General features: G+C 42.6%; 1 protein-coding gene across 1 annotated transcript in view; it reads right to left on the bottom strand.

Annotated features, from left to right (window-relative positions):
* fhit (fragile histidine triad diadenosine triphosphatase) overlaps nucleotides 1-12,402 on the bottom strand; it is a 268,764-nt gene that overhangs the window by 54,137 nt on the left and 202,225 nt on the right. The gene's annotated exons all lie outside the window — the stretch shown is intronic.

Raw genomic sequence — 12,402 nt, forward strand, 5'->3', positions numbered from 1 at the left:
GAAAAGGATGGGGGAATACAGTCCCCTCTTTTGGAATCTTTCCTCCAGCATTTGATTCATTCCGGCTTTTGATGACATCTGAGCATCACAGCAGAGCGGTCCCATGAGGACAGCACTCATACCAAGAGAGACGCTCACACTAATGATCGGCTCCGTCCGACCCTGGTTTCTGTGTGATGATCCTCACTGGAACTCAATCAAGTGTCTGTGTGCTGAAGGAGATAGCAGGCATGGGAGATGGAGCGGGGCCAAGGGCAGAGGATCCGCGGAGAACTTGTGGACAAATGACGAAGCCAAGCTACTGAAAAACTTTGACAGCCGTGGAAACTTCTGTGTTCCACTTCCTCATCTTAATAACGGTCGAGGTGGGAGAGAAATGGAGAGAGAGCGGACGAGAAGAGGTCTTTCTTCGTCTTTGCCCCATTCAATCTGATCTACACATCCCAGGACAAGGGCGCATTGTTCATTCCACAATGTGATCTGACTGACTGGCCAGCTGAGGATTGTGTGTGTGTGTGTGTGTGTGTGTGTGTGTGTGTGTGTGTGTGTGTGTGTGTGTGTGTGTGTGTGTGTGTGTGTGTGTGTGTGTGTGTTCGTGCATTCAGATTGAAGGTCTTGAGTATTTCCATAGCAGGTACAATCTGCGGGGGGGTCATTATTGTCTGTCGCAAGCGTAATTTGACTTCTTTGGTCTAACCCAGTCCCGGTGCATGTAACACGTACAAGGCAGAAGATTGATTTTACATTGCTAATGCAATCACTTCTTTGAGAGAAAACATCTGCTCCCTGAAAGCCACCCTATCATATTTTACACAGTGCTAAAATGACTAGTCCAAGTACATTTTCACATTGAACACACACATACACACACACACTGACTCCCACCCCATTTTCATTATAGAGTGGTAAGATTGAGTATCCAGATTGAGATGAGGAAGATGAAAAAAATAATTTCTTCTCCACAATTGGTACAAAGAACGTCTGATGAGAACATGGCCGACACTCTTTTTCTGACACCGAGCCCGGAGAAATTAAAGTAGCGCTGTCTTAACGTAATCTAATGCACCAATTACACATTTGCATCTGAGGCGTGACCCTGCAAATGGAGGTCATATGTCAAGATATGGATGGTGTCTGAAAGACATAACCAACATTAATGTTCCAGCAGCACTGACAATTCACCACGGAGCCACCGATGTGGGGGCAGTTTCACAGAAGAAACAAATGACGTTGTGTTCCCTGAAGCTACCAGCAATCTACGCACCATCAAACTATATGTTGGTATAGAGAGACATTGGATTTATCCATGTGTGTAAACAGAACCCCTCAACCTAAGTCTGTACCTAGCATAGCAGAGCACCGTCTGAGGAAGAAGCAGCGTATGAGAGCGCTAAAAAAATCCCAATCATTCAAGGCAAATGTTAAATGGATTGCATTAATATAGCGCTTTTCTAACCAGTGTCCCTCAAAGCTTAACAATATTTCCTAACATTCACCTATTCATGCACAGATTCACACACCGACGGCTGTGTCCACCACGCAAGGTGACAGCCAGCTCTTCAGGAGCATTTAGGGTGAAGCGTCTTGCTCAGGGACACCTCGACACTCAGATAGGAGAAGGCAGGGATCGAACTGTCAGCCTTCCGGTAACCAGCCAACCCGGTCTACCTCCTGAGCCACATGCCGCCCTCGGGTAGTTAAGGTAAGATATGAAGACAAAAGGATGTGGTCGGAGACAACCTGCTGGGGAGAAGGCAGGAGGTTTAAACCTTCTAATGACACCACATCTTCAGGTTAGCAGGAAATTATGGATAGGAGCAATCCTTTGGGAACTGAGACCGGAGTTCTGAGCCTGTATCTATCACTCAACCAAAGATGACTCAAATATTTATATCAATATGAAAAATAAACAAGCTAATTAATTAAGCTGGGAGTTGTGAAACTCAGGGGAAGACCTGAATGGAAATACATGTGACAAACCGAAGGTCTGTGAGAAGAGAGAAACAGAGAAAATCTCTCATCAAGCAATCATCTCAACCTCTGCAGATCCAGGTCAGCGCATGGTCTGGACCCATCAGCTACTGCATCATCAGGGACCATTAAATACCATGTATTAAAGACACATCCTGCTCTGAACTTTGGCCCACCATACAAAGGTCTCTCAATGGCTCATCTTGCACTTGATCCATGAGGTCAACTCTATCGCCAGGTCTAACATTGTGAGTATAATTGCCATCTCAGGGTTTCACCAAGATGATTGTTACACCGATGCTGTGGAAAATCTTGAGCGTTTTTCCATTAAACCAAAAATATATTTTGGTTTGGTGTAGATGTGGTCATATTGTTGTGGTCTATGTCAACTTTGGGTTACTGTAATACTCTGGAAGGATCTGATGAGTGAGATCCGATGTATTCAAGTCAACTTACATGGGTTAACCGGTTTAATTTAGTCCATCCATCTGGATTGCTGTTTTTATAACAGATGTGACGCTTATTGAAAGCAACTAACGATGAGTACATTTTTCAGTAGAAAACAGACGGCGTGTCTGGACGCGATGCGACCCGGTTCTACTCTTGGGAAGCGCTGCACTAGCATTGTGCTGCAGGCCTTCACCTCTCAGAGTCTATAGAGCCTGAAGCTACAGTGACCACGCCCACCTCTCAGAGTCTAAAGAGCCTGAAGCTACAGTGACCACGCCCACCTCTCAGAGTCTAAAGAGCCTGAAGCTACAGTGACCACGCCCACCTCTCAGAGTCTAAAGAGCCTGAAGCTACAGTGACCACGCCCACCTCTCAGAGTCTAAAGAGCCTGAAGCTACAGTGACCACGCCCACCTCTCAGAGTCTAAAGAGCCTGAAGCTACAGTGACCACGCCCACCTCTCAGAGTCTAAAGAGCCTGAAGCTACAGTGACCACGCCCACCTCTCAGAGTCTAAAGAGCCTGAAGCTACAGTGACCACGCCCACCTCCGAAAGTCTAAAGAGCCTGAAGCTACGGTGACCACGCCCACCTCCCAGAGTCTAAAGAGCCTGAAGCTACGGTGACCACAACCACCTATCAGAGTATAAAGAGCCTGAAGCTACAGTGACCACGCCCATCTCCCAGAGTCTGAAGAGCCTGAAGCTAGGGTGACCACGCCCACCTCCGAAAGTCTAAAGAGCCTGAAGCTACAGTGACCACGCCCATCTCCCAGAGTCTGAAGAGCCTGAAGCTACGGTGAGCACGCCTCGACTGCACAACAGAGCCTGCAGGTGTCATATGACTATTTTACCAATGTGTTTATTCAGTTATCTAAGCCGTTGGTTTATGTGTACAAATTATTTCTGCCTCAACAATAACTGATTTGTGAAATAATTTGCAGTGTGTACTGGTCTGTGCAGCGGGAACCCAATACCATACGCCTCAATATGACTAGACGTGATATATACAATTATATATATAAAACATAATAAGATAAATATATTACATATATATATATTATAGATATTTATAAAATAGATATAAATTATATATTGATATATTGATATATTATAAGCATTCTAGATCTTTGTGTGCGTGTGTGTGTGTGTGTGTACTAATTTGACTGGCGACCATCTTTCTGATGGTGTAACAGCGAGACAAAATTATGCAGGTATAATCCCAGACAGAGTTCATGCTGGAGCCAGCAGAAACCAGGAGAGACCAGGGGAACACTCCTTTACCTAAACCGCCATTACAACAACAAATTGTTGAAAAACGATTCTCTCTTTGTCTCTCTTACACACACACACACACACACACACACACACACACACACACACACACACACACACACACACACACCACACACACACACACACACACACACACACACACACACACACACACACACACACACACACAGGGTGTAATGAAGGCGGCCCAAAATGAATCAAAATGCCCTTTTCCCTTGGCAGCTCCAAATCCGGGATGGCCAAAACAAAGAGATCCATCACGGGCGCTCTAACAATTGGCTTTTCTGCCTGATTACAGCTGGCCCACGCAGCCCCATAACCCCCTCACCCCCCGCAAAATGACGCACAACTCCTGACATGAGTATTCATCCACATACAATCGGTAGGTTTTCCATCAGAATAAATGGCCAGGACTTGAGGAGCGGCGTCCTGTGTGGGCGTGAGCCTCATGATGAAGATGAAGATTTCAAATGCTGAAGGGTGAACCAGGTGTCACAACTGTATAAGTCTTGTTTATTCACTATTTGATTCCCACAATAAACATGGTCACACTCTGGAATTGCATACGGCTTATGATATATTTAATCAAATCATATGAATTACAGTTCATCAAATATTGAACTGTTATTATGTGGGTTTCATGCTTAATCAAGGGCTGTTTATTCACCCCCTAATGGCGTAAACTGGATAGACATGTTCCCTTTATTGATACAAAGCTACGACCAGGCTTTTACAACACGTGTGGTACACATTTTGCAACACAAATATAAGTGTGTTATATATTCTAAATACAGAAATGATAGATGCCAAAACGTCATAAACTGAGCCATGTGACATTTTTCAACATCAGTGCAAAATGTTTGGAATGAAATGTGTCAACTCATTACAATATATATATATATATAAACGACCCTGCCAACCCACTTATGTCCTCGGAAGCAGAAGGAAAGATGCAGAGAATGATCCAGTGCAGCTGACTAACAATAATTTAAACAATCCCTCTGCATTATGTATTCCTCCATTCCTCCCAGAGCCGGCCCTAACTACACGCCGACCGGACGTGTGGCCCTAACAACAGGATGTGTGTGGCCCGGTCCTAACCACAGGCCAACAGGACGTGTGTGTCCCTAACCACAGGCCGACAGGACGTGTGTGTCCCTAACCACAGGCCGACAGGACGTGTGTGTCCCTAACCACAGGCCGACAGGACGTGTCGCCAGGCGGAGAGCAGCCAGCCACGGGTTAACCGTGCGGCAGACAACAGTCAGCCATGACAGCTGGCACAGAAAGAGCGGGAGAGAAATAAATGCTCCCGATGATGTTGCTTTCAGAAGAACAAAGCATTGTGCTCGTCAGGAGTCAGCCGCAGGCCAAGAACATCTCCTCTCTTCAGTGTTCAGCGCCTTAAAGAACCATCAGTCTGGCATCACACAACGACACGCTGCAGGAAGAGACAGCAACGAGCAGGAGGAGGAGGGAGGGTCTGAACTACATTTTAATATTCTCTGGATGCGCTCTGAGGATGGATGCATAGGTGTTGTTTCGCTCAAAATTAAGAACTATTGAGGCAGAACAGGGTCATTGGTGTGAAGATTTAAGGACTTGGCCTTTGATTTATACAAAGATACAGTAAGACCCAGGGGGGAAATATAACCCACTAATTACTTCAATATGTGCGGGATTTTATACATATAAATATATTGTATATACTATATATATTATATACTATAAACTTCAATTGTAAACCGTGTGCCATAACAGTAACAGAATATACAGCGTTATGCAAGGTATTCAAAACCTGCAGGAAATGTTGCTTTTATAAGCCACCATGGGGATATTTCAAAAGATCCTCTCTACAACATCACCGACTTCTCTCACTTCAGCATGCAATGAATCCAAAATCTAATTGTGCCCATACAATCACTCAGGCCTAAATGACAGCGCAGCAGCAGCTCTATAGCCTGTAGGCTTGGGAGAAGCCTTTTCACAGGCGCCCAGCCAGCAGCTAAACATGTGATCTATGATGGGAGTGGAACCTTTACCTGAACACAAGGGCAAGCAGGCGTGGAGCGATGCCTCACAATTGTAAATACAAAGCCCTCTTCGCCAGGTAAATTATTCACGGCCCACGTTGCAATGGTGATTTATGATTGAAATATCGTCTCTCTCCTAAAACGCTAACAGAACTAGGGGATAAATAATCATATTACCAAGAGATGCTGTGCTTGAAATTATGCACACACTACTCTATATTCGGCCCATAAAACTGACATCAGCCCCTGTAATTCTTGATGGATATACAGCGTGGGGAGTCATGGACCGAGCTCTGAGGCAGAGGAGGTGCTGTATAATCCAGACCGTGATCTGTGGAGAGGCAGCTATACTGCACTATAGATTTACCACTTCTACAAGCTACATCAGAGCTATTAGAGACAACAAAGGATTGTGAGCTGCGGAACAAAGCTTGACGCAACTCTATATCATTTGTTGACATAAATTTTTGTCTTCACATTTATGTTAACTTTTCTGTTCGCGTTCACATTTCCTCCGTAACTATTTGACCCCTGCCCTTAATAATTGTCATGGTAATAAGTAACCATACGACTCAATACCAAACTCTTTGTGATCCAAAATGGATTCATTTAAATGTTAGGCACTATAGCAATACCTCATGCACGCGGTGCTCTAAACTCAAGGCATGGAGAGCTAGATAGGTCAGAGAAGGCCTTCAGAGGATAATTTCTCACGCTGCCACGGCTGGATTGTGCTTTTAAAAATAGAATTCTTTCTCTCCCATCAATAACCAGCAGAGCCCTCATTCAATAGCCAGGGTCTCGGGCAAAGTCGGGCTACACAATAATCACTTAACTGTCAGCGAGGATTAGACAGTCTAAGCCACCCTAAGACAATTCACAAGTCAAAGAAAGAAAGGGAGAGAGAGATAAAAACTGCCGTGGTGGAGATTTACTGTGACATCTAACAACTGGGCTGCATTGTCTGGGTAGAGAGCGGAGAAAGGAAGACAAAACCTGTACTGAATCATGTGGGATAACCAATACAACCCTCCGCTCCAAAGCCCTGTCTCACCGGGATCACAGCAGGGCTTTGTGGAAAGCCAAAGATGGGTGTAAGGGGTTTAATAATGCTCTTCTATATAGGTCGGAAGCTGCTCCACTAAAACCCATGTTGTAGATTCATTAATGAACCTCAAGAAGCTGTCCGCTGCCTTTCCCCCATTCCATTAGTTCACGAGTTGATTTAGTAGCGTTATCCTAGGTTTATCTTGGGAAGAAACAAAAGGAACAAGGCAACTCAATGTTGTTTGGACAGGTATTTAACCAGCTGGGTCTGAACACAAATATTTAGTTTGATTTGAGGACCTGAAAGAATGTACACACATCTGCCTTAATAACAACTTCATTAAATTCCTTCCCGCCAGATGACGAGGAGATAGTTGAGGCCAATCCACACAAAGCGTGTGGATTGGCCTCAAAAAAAGCAAATAAGTACTTCACAAATGTAGGAATTTGATTTGAATATAAATTCTACCTGGAAAAAAGCTTAACCCGCTTGATATATTATAGAAGTCTGTCACGTAAAACAAACTACCACTCCACCACGCCAGGGCTCATCAAATATTTTCCATTTTCCTTTAAGATTTGTCCTCAAACAAATACTGATTCTGTCAGATCCATTTCAACACAGCAGCTCCAACAGGCAGGAGTCTGGACCAAGAGAAAACTCATTGCCTTGGAATTGGCCTCCCTGTCTCAGGAATCAATCAATGCTGAACGAGCCTCTGAATATGATATGATTAAACAATGTGCGTCTGCGTGTGTACACGTGTGTGCGTTTGCTTACACGTGTGTGTGTGTGTGTGTGTGTGTGTGTGTGTGTGTGTGTGTGTGTGTGTGTGTATACGTGTGTGTGTGTACACACATGTGTGTGCATGCATTTGTGTGTCGGTGTCCAAACGTGTTGTCCATGTGTTTGTGCGCATTCGTAGGACGTGCGAAGAAGCGAGGAATGGCAGGGCTGTGTATCAATGTTTGTAGCTAACATTCCCAGGCAGGGGGCTGGGCTTCAGACGAGGACATGGCATAGCCCACTGTGCGTGTGAATCTGCCATCTTCATCTCCGACTCCTTATCTCCCCCTCCTCCACTCCACGGTGCAGCCTTAGAGAGAGCTGGAGCTGTCAGCGCCGAATCAGCTGCTCCTCCAGATCACAGGGTTAAGACAGAAACGCCGGGAGCTGGGAGACACAGCCCGGTGGAGGCAATCAGCCTCGTCAGGGAACCGAACACGCCAACACCTCCGCGTCCTGCTGACAACCTCCTCCTTTTGTGTCCATCACGGCTAAGCCCGGAACCTTCCTCTTAGCTTTGTCGGAGGAATGGAGCAAAGAGACTTTAGAAAAATGCTGGAAAACTAATCAGCGATGCAAAAAATAGACAAAGACCTTGACAAAGAAACTTTGGTTCCCCTTCACCATGCCCCTGAGGGAAACCTGTCGGTGTTTTTCTTGCTAAAGTCAGAGGTTTTTGTTTTGATGGGGAAAACAACACCTCGTGCGTCTCTGTTTGGCATTAGATGACAGCAGACACACAGCTGTCATTTGCGGCAGGAATGGCAGTTGTGAGGAATGACAAAATGGATCCCAGTGGCGTGTGTTTGTCCTCGTCTGGGGCCCAGGATGAAGGATGGAAGAAGGTGGGAACAATGAGGATCACAGTGGGAAGAGAAATCGATGCTTCTCCTTAACTGTGAAGGATAAGTCATTTTGGCCTGGTTGCTCTATTTGTATTACCTGCAGTCAAGTGAAGGTTTTGGGTTCAGCGTTTGAGTTCCTCTGTATAGTAGGAACGGATGAGATATGAAAGCATCTGAAGATAAATTAGGAATCCAAACATTGTTCTGCAGTTGAACTTCTAACATACTGCTCAGAGCATTCTTAATATCTGCCAGGATTATCCAGTCCAATCATCCACAGGGTAAATTAGGATATAAATAGCATCAGATGATGATTGATGTTGTTTGATGCAGTAAAAATCTGCTTGTTCAAACTTCTCAGAGAGCGACACTTGGTCGGAAACAATAACAAACTGACCGGATCAAAGTAAAGTAAAGAAAGCAGTTTGCCTGCACGAATCCTTTCCATAATGTAATCTGAGCCAGTCGATTGCAAAAAAACAAGAGGACACCACCTTGGACCAAAAGGATTTGGTAACCCTTCCTTTTACAGTCCCCTAATTACTAGGTATTTACCCGGTACATGCATGGTAAATTATAGTGTATTACTGGGTAATTACCACTGGTAATAAGAAGGTAAATACAGAGGTAGTTACCCGGTAAATACATGGTAAATCATAGTGTATTACTGGGTAATTACCACTGGTAATAAGAAGGTAAATACAGAGGTAGTTACCCGGTAAATACATGGTAAATCATAGTGTATTACTGGGTAATTACCACTGGTAATAAGAAAGTAAATACAGAGGAATTATCCGGTAAATTATAGTGTATTACTGTGTAATTACCACTGGTAATAAGAAGGTAAATACAGAGGAATTACAGCTGATGTACCAAGTAAAACCTCCACTATTACCCATCAACTCAACTAAGTAGCGTGTAGTTGTAACTGTTTTAGGTTGGTAATAACTCCGATATTGTGTACTTCCTAGGAAATTAGGCAACCAATTCTTAGAAAAACCTATTATCCAAGGTTTATGTTGGTAACAGCCCAAATGTAATGATGTACTATCTAGAAATTAGCATAGTACTTTCCAATAAAATACTTTTTCTTAGTTATTATTCATAGCTACACCCATTTAGAAAGTGTTTATTCAATTTACCACTATGGAATTACTTACCTGGTAACAACCTCTGCACGAAGCCGTTTGTTTCCATGGTATTACCAGGTTCTTACCATATCATTTATAATAGATACATTCCATTGTCCATGCAGTCAACACAAACTTGTACCATGTACGTTCTGCGACGTTACCAAGTAAAACACGACAATTTACCCAGTAAGTAAGCTGAAACTGTACTGTAAAAGGAAGCCTCGTTTGTTTCCATGGTATTACCAGGTTCTTACCATATAATTTGTAATACATTATTCCCTTTTCCATGCAGTCAACACAAACTTGTACCATGTACGTTCTGCGACGTTACCAAGTAAAACACACCAATTTACCCAGTAATTAAGCTGAAACTGTACTGTAAAAGGAAGCCTCGTTTGTTTCCATGGTATTACCAGGTTCTTACCATATAATTTGTAATACATAATTCCCTTTTCCATGCAGTCAACACAAACTTGTACCATGTACGTTCTGCGACGTTACCAAGTAAAACACGACAATTTACCCAGTAATTAAGCTGAAACTGTACTGTAAAAGGAAGCCTTGTTTGTTTCCATGGTATTACCAGCTTCTTACCATATCATTTGTAATACATTATTCCCTTTTCCATGCAGTCAACACAAACTTGTACCATGTACGTTCTGCGACGTTACTAAGTAAAACACACCAATTTACCCAGTAATTAAGCTGAAACTGTACTGTAAAAGGAAGCCTAGTTTGTTTCCATGGTATTACCAGGTTCTTACCATATAATTTGTAATACATAATTCCCTTTTCCATGCAGTCAACACAAACTTGTACCATGTACGTTCTACGACGTTACCAAGTAAAACACGACAATTTACCCAGTAATTAAGCTGAAACTGTACTGTAAAAGGAAGCCTTGTTTGTTTCCATGGTATTACCAGCTTCTTACCATATAATTTGTAATACATTATTCCCTTTTCCATGCAGTCAACACAAACTTGTACCATGTACGTTCTGCAACGTTATGTAGCCCTGTACAAAAACCACAAGTTACAGAGCATAAAAAATAATTAACAGTATAATAAAATGCTGTGTTTAATGTTCATAAATAAATAGAGTTCATAATAATAAAATGGGTTAAAATGTGTGCGGATTAAAAGCATAAATATAATACGTTTAATAAAACTATTTACAGTTAAAAGATAAATTAATATAAAGGTCTTTAAGTTTATCAAGGCTAAAATATTTGTGAATTCAGGATATAAAAGAGGAAGAAGCCGTGTTTATGTTTAACTTAACCTTTTACCTGTCACACGTAAATCATTTAATTTGTTTTGTCTTTGGTTGTATTAAAACTTCACAAGCCAATCCGAATAAAGTCTCAACGTGTAAAGGGCGGGACTAGTGCAGCAGGTTAGCGTGGGGAGTAGTGAGCACATGTAGAGAAAGAAACCTGACCGGACTGAGAGCTAAGAGGAGGCATCGTAGTGTGGGAAGCAGTTACGTTTTATCGTGAGGTCGACTACTCGTGGTCCTGATTTAAACTTCTTTGTGACCTGCAAAAAGGTGAATACGATGTGTATGCCTCCATTGTGCTATATCTAACTGTTATAGTAACAAAGAGTACTGGATGTGTAACGCGGTTAGCGACGTGCTAGTTAGCGGTAGCATTCTGTGTTAATGTGCCCGCATGTCGTAGTTTTGTATTGTGACTTAAGTTAACGCAAAGCTAATGCTAGTTCGATATGAAATAGTGTTTGATATTATGGCTCATTGGATAATATGCTTAAAGGAGCTGGACGTTGGAGAGAGGGGTTTCCAGCAGATGGCCCTGCTGTTTTCTGTGTTTTCTTCCTTGTGACTTCGCCACCGCCATTGCCCACGTGTGTGTTTGGATTGCCACCGCCATTGCCATTATCTTCGTGAGAATATCATCCCCCAATCCCTTTCTGCCCCTACTAATTACACCCTGGATTCGTGAGTACTGATTTACACATTGCACGTGCTTTTATTTTGAGCTCAAGCTGAGTGAAGCGGCCAGTACAGTTTTTAGGCCCCACCGCACACAAGCTTCAACTAACAGGCCTGCAACGGGTTAACCTAATTTAAAGTGTGTTGTTAATTTGATTGTGTGTGGTACATTGAGTTTGCATTGTTGTAAATTGGAGAATCCCGTGCATCTGATTTTATTTATTTTATTTGTTTATTTGTTTTCTTTTCCTAAAATACATTCGACTAGTATTTCATTTTGTGAATAAATATGTGATTGAATACTTTTACATTTAAAATACAGTTGTGGTGGTCATTTATTAAAATTATCCAACAGTAACATATGAATCAAAGTTGTAGTTTCCTACAACGAGCCCAGGCCCAGTCTTATTGTATTAACCACTCTAGATTTATTATTTAACTACATGGGACAAGGGTTACAGTTACCAAGTAAAACACGACAATTTACCCAGTAATTAAGCTGAAACTGTACTGTAAAAGGAAGCCTCGTTTGTTTCCATGGTATTACCAGGCTCTTACCATATAAGTTGTAACTGGTTATTCCCTTTTCCATGCAATCAACACAAACCATATATGTTCTGCAACATCGTTCACCAGTAGTTAAGCACTTTAATTGTTATTATAAAACCCCAAACCACTGTTGATGAAAGACATTAAAATTAAACAAAATCAAGGGCTTATCTTTCAAACAAATGCATATCTCACAAACAGGCACTGAACACTGAAGAAATTGGCCAAAAAAAAGAGCCGTCCACATCAACTCAATTTAAATGTTACTGATGGTGTTTTCATAAAACACATGACAGTGTTATGGCAAGTGACCACAAGGAAGACTGCTTCAACCTCTAC

The sequence above is a fragment of the Gadus chalcogrammus genome, chromosome 13 (genome assembly GCF_026213295.1).
Source record: "Gadus chalcogrammus isolate NIFS_2021 chromosome 13, NIFS_Gcha_1.0, whole genome shotgun sequence".
Lineage (NCBI taxonomy): Eukaryota > Metazoa > Chordata > Actinopteri > Gadiformes > Gadidae > Gadus > Gadus chalcogrammus.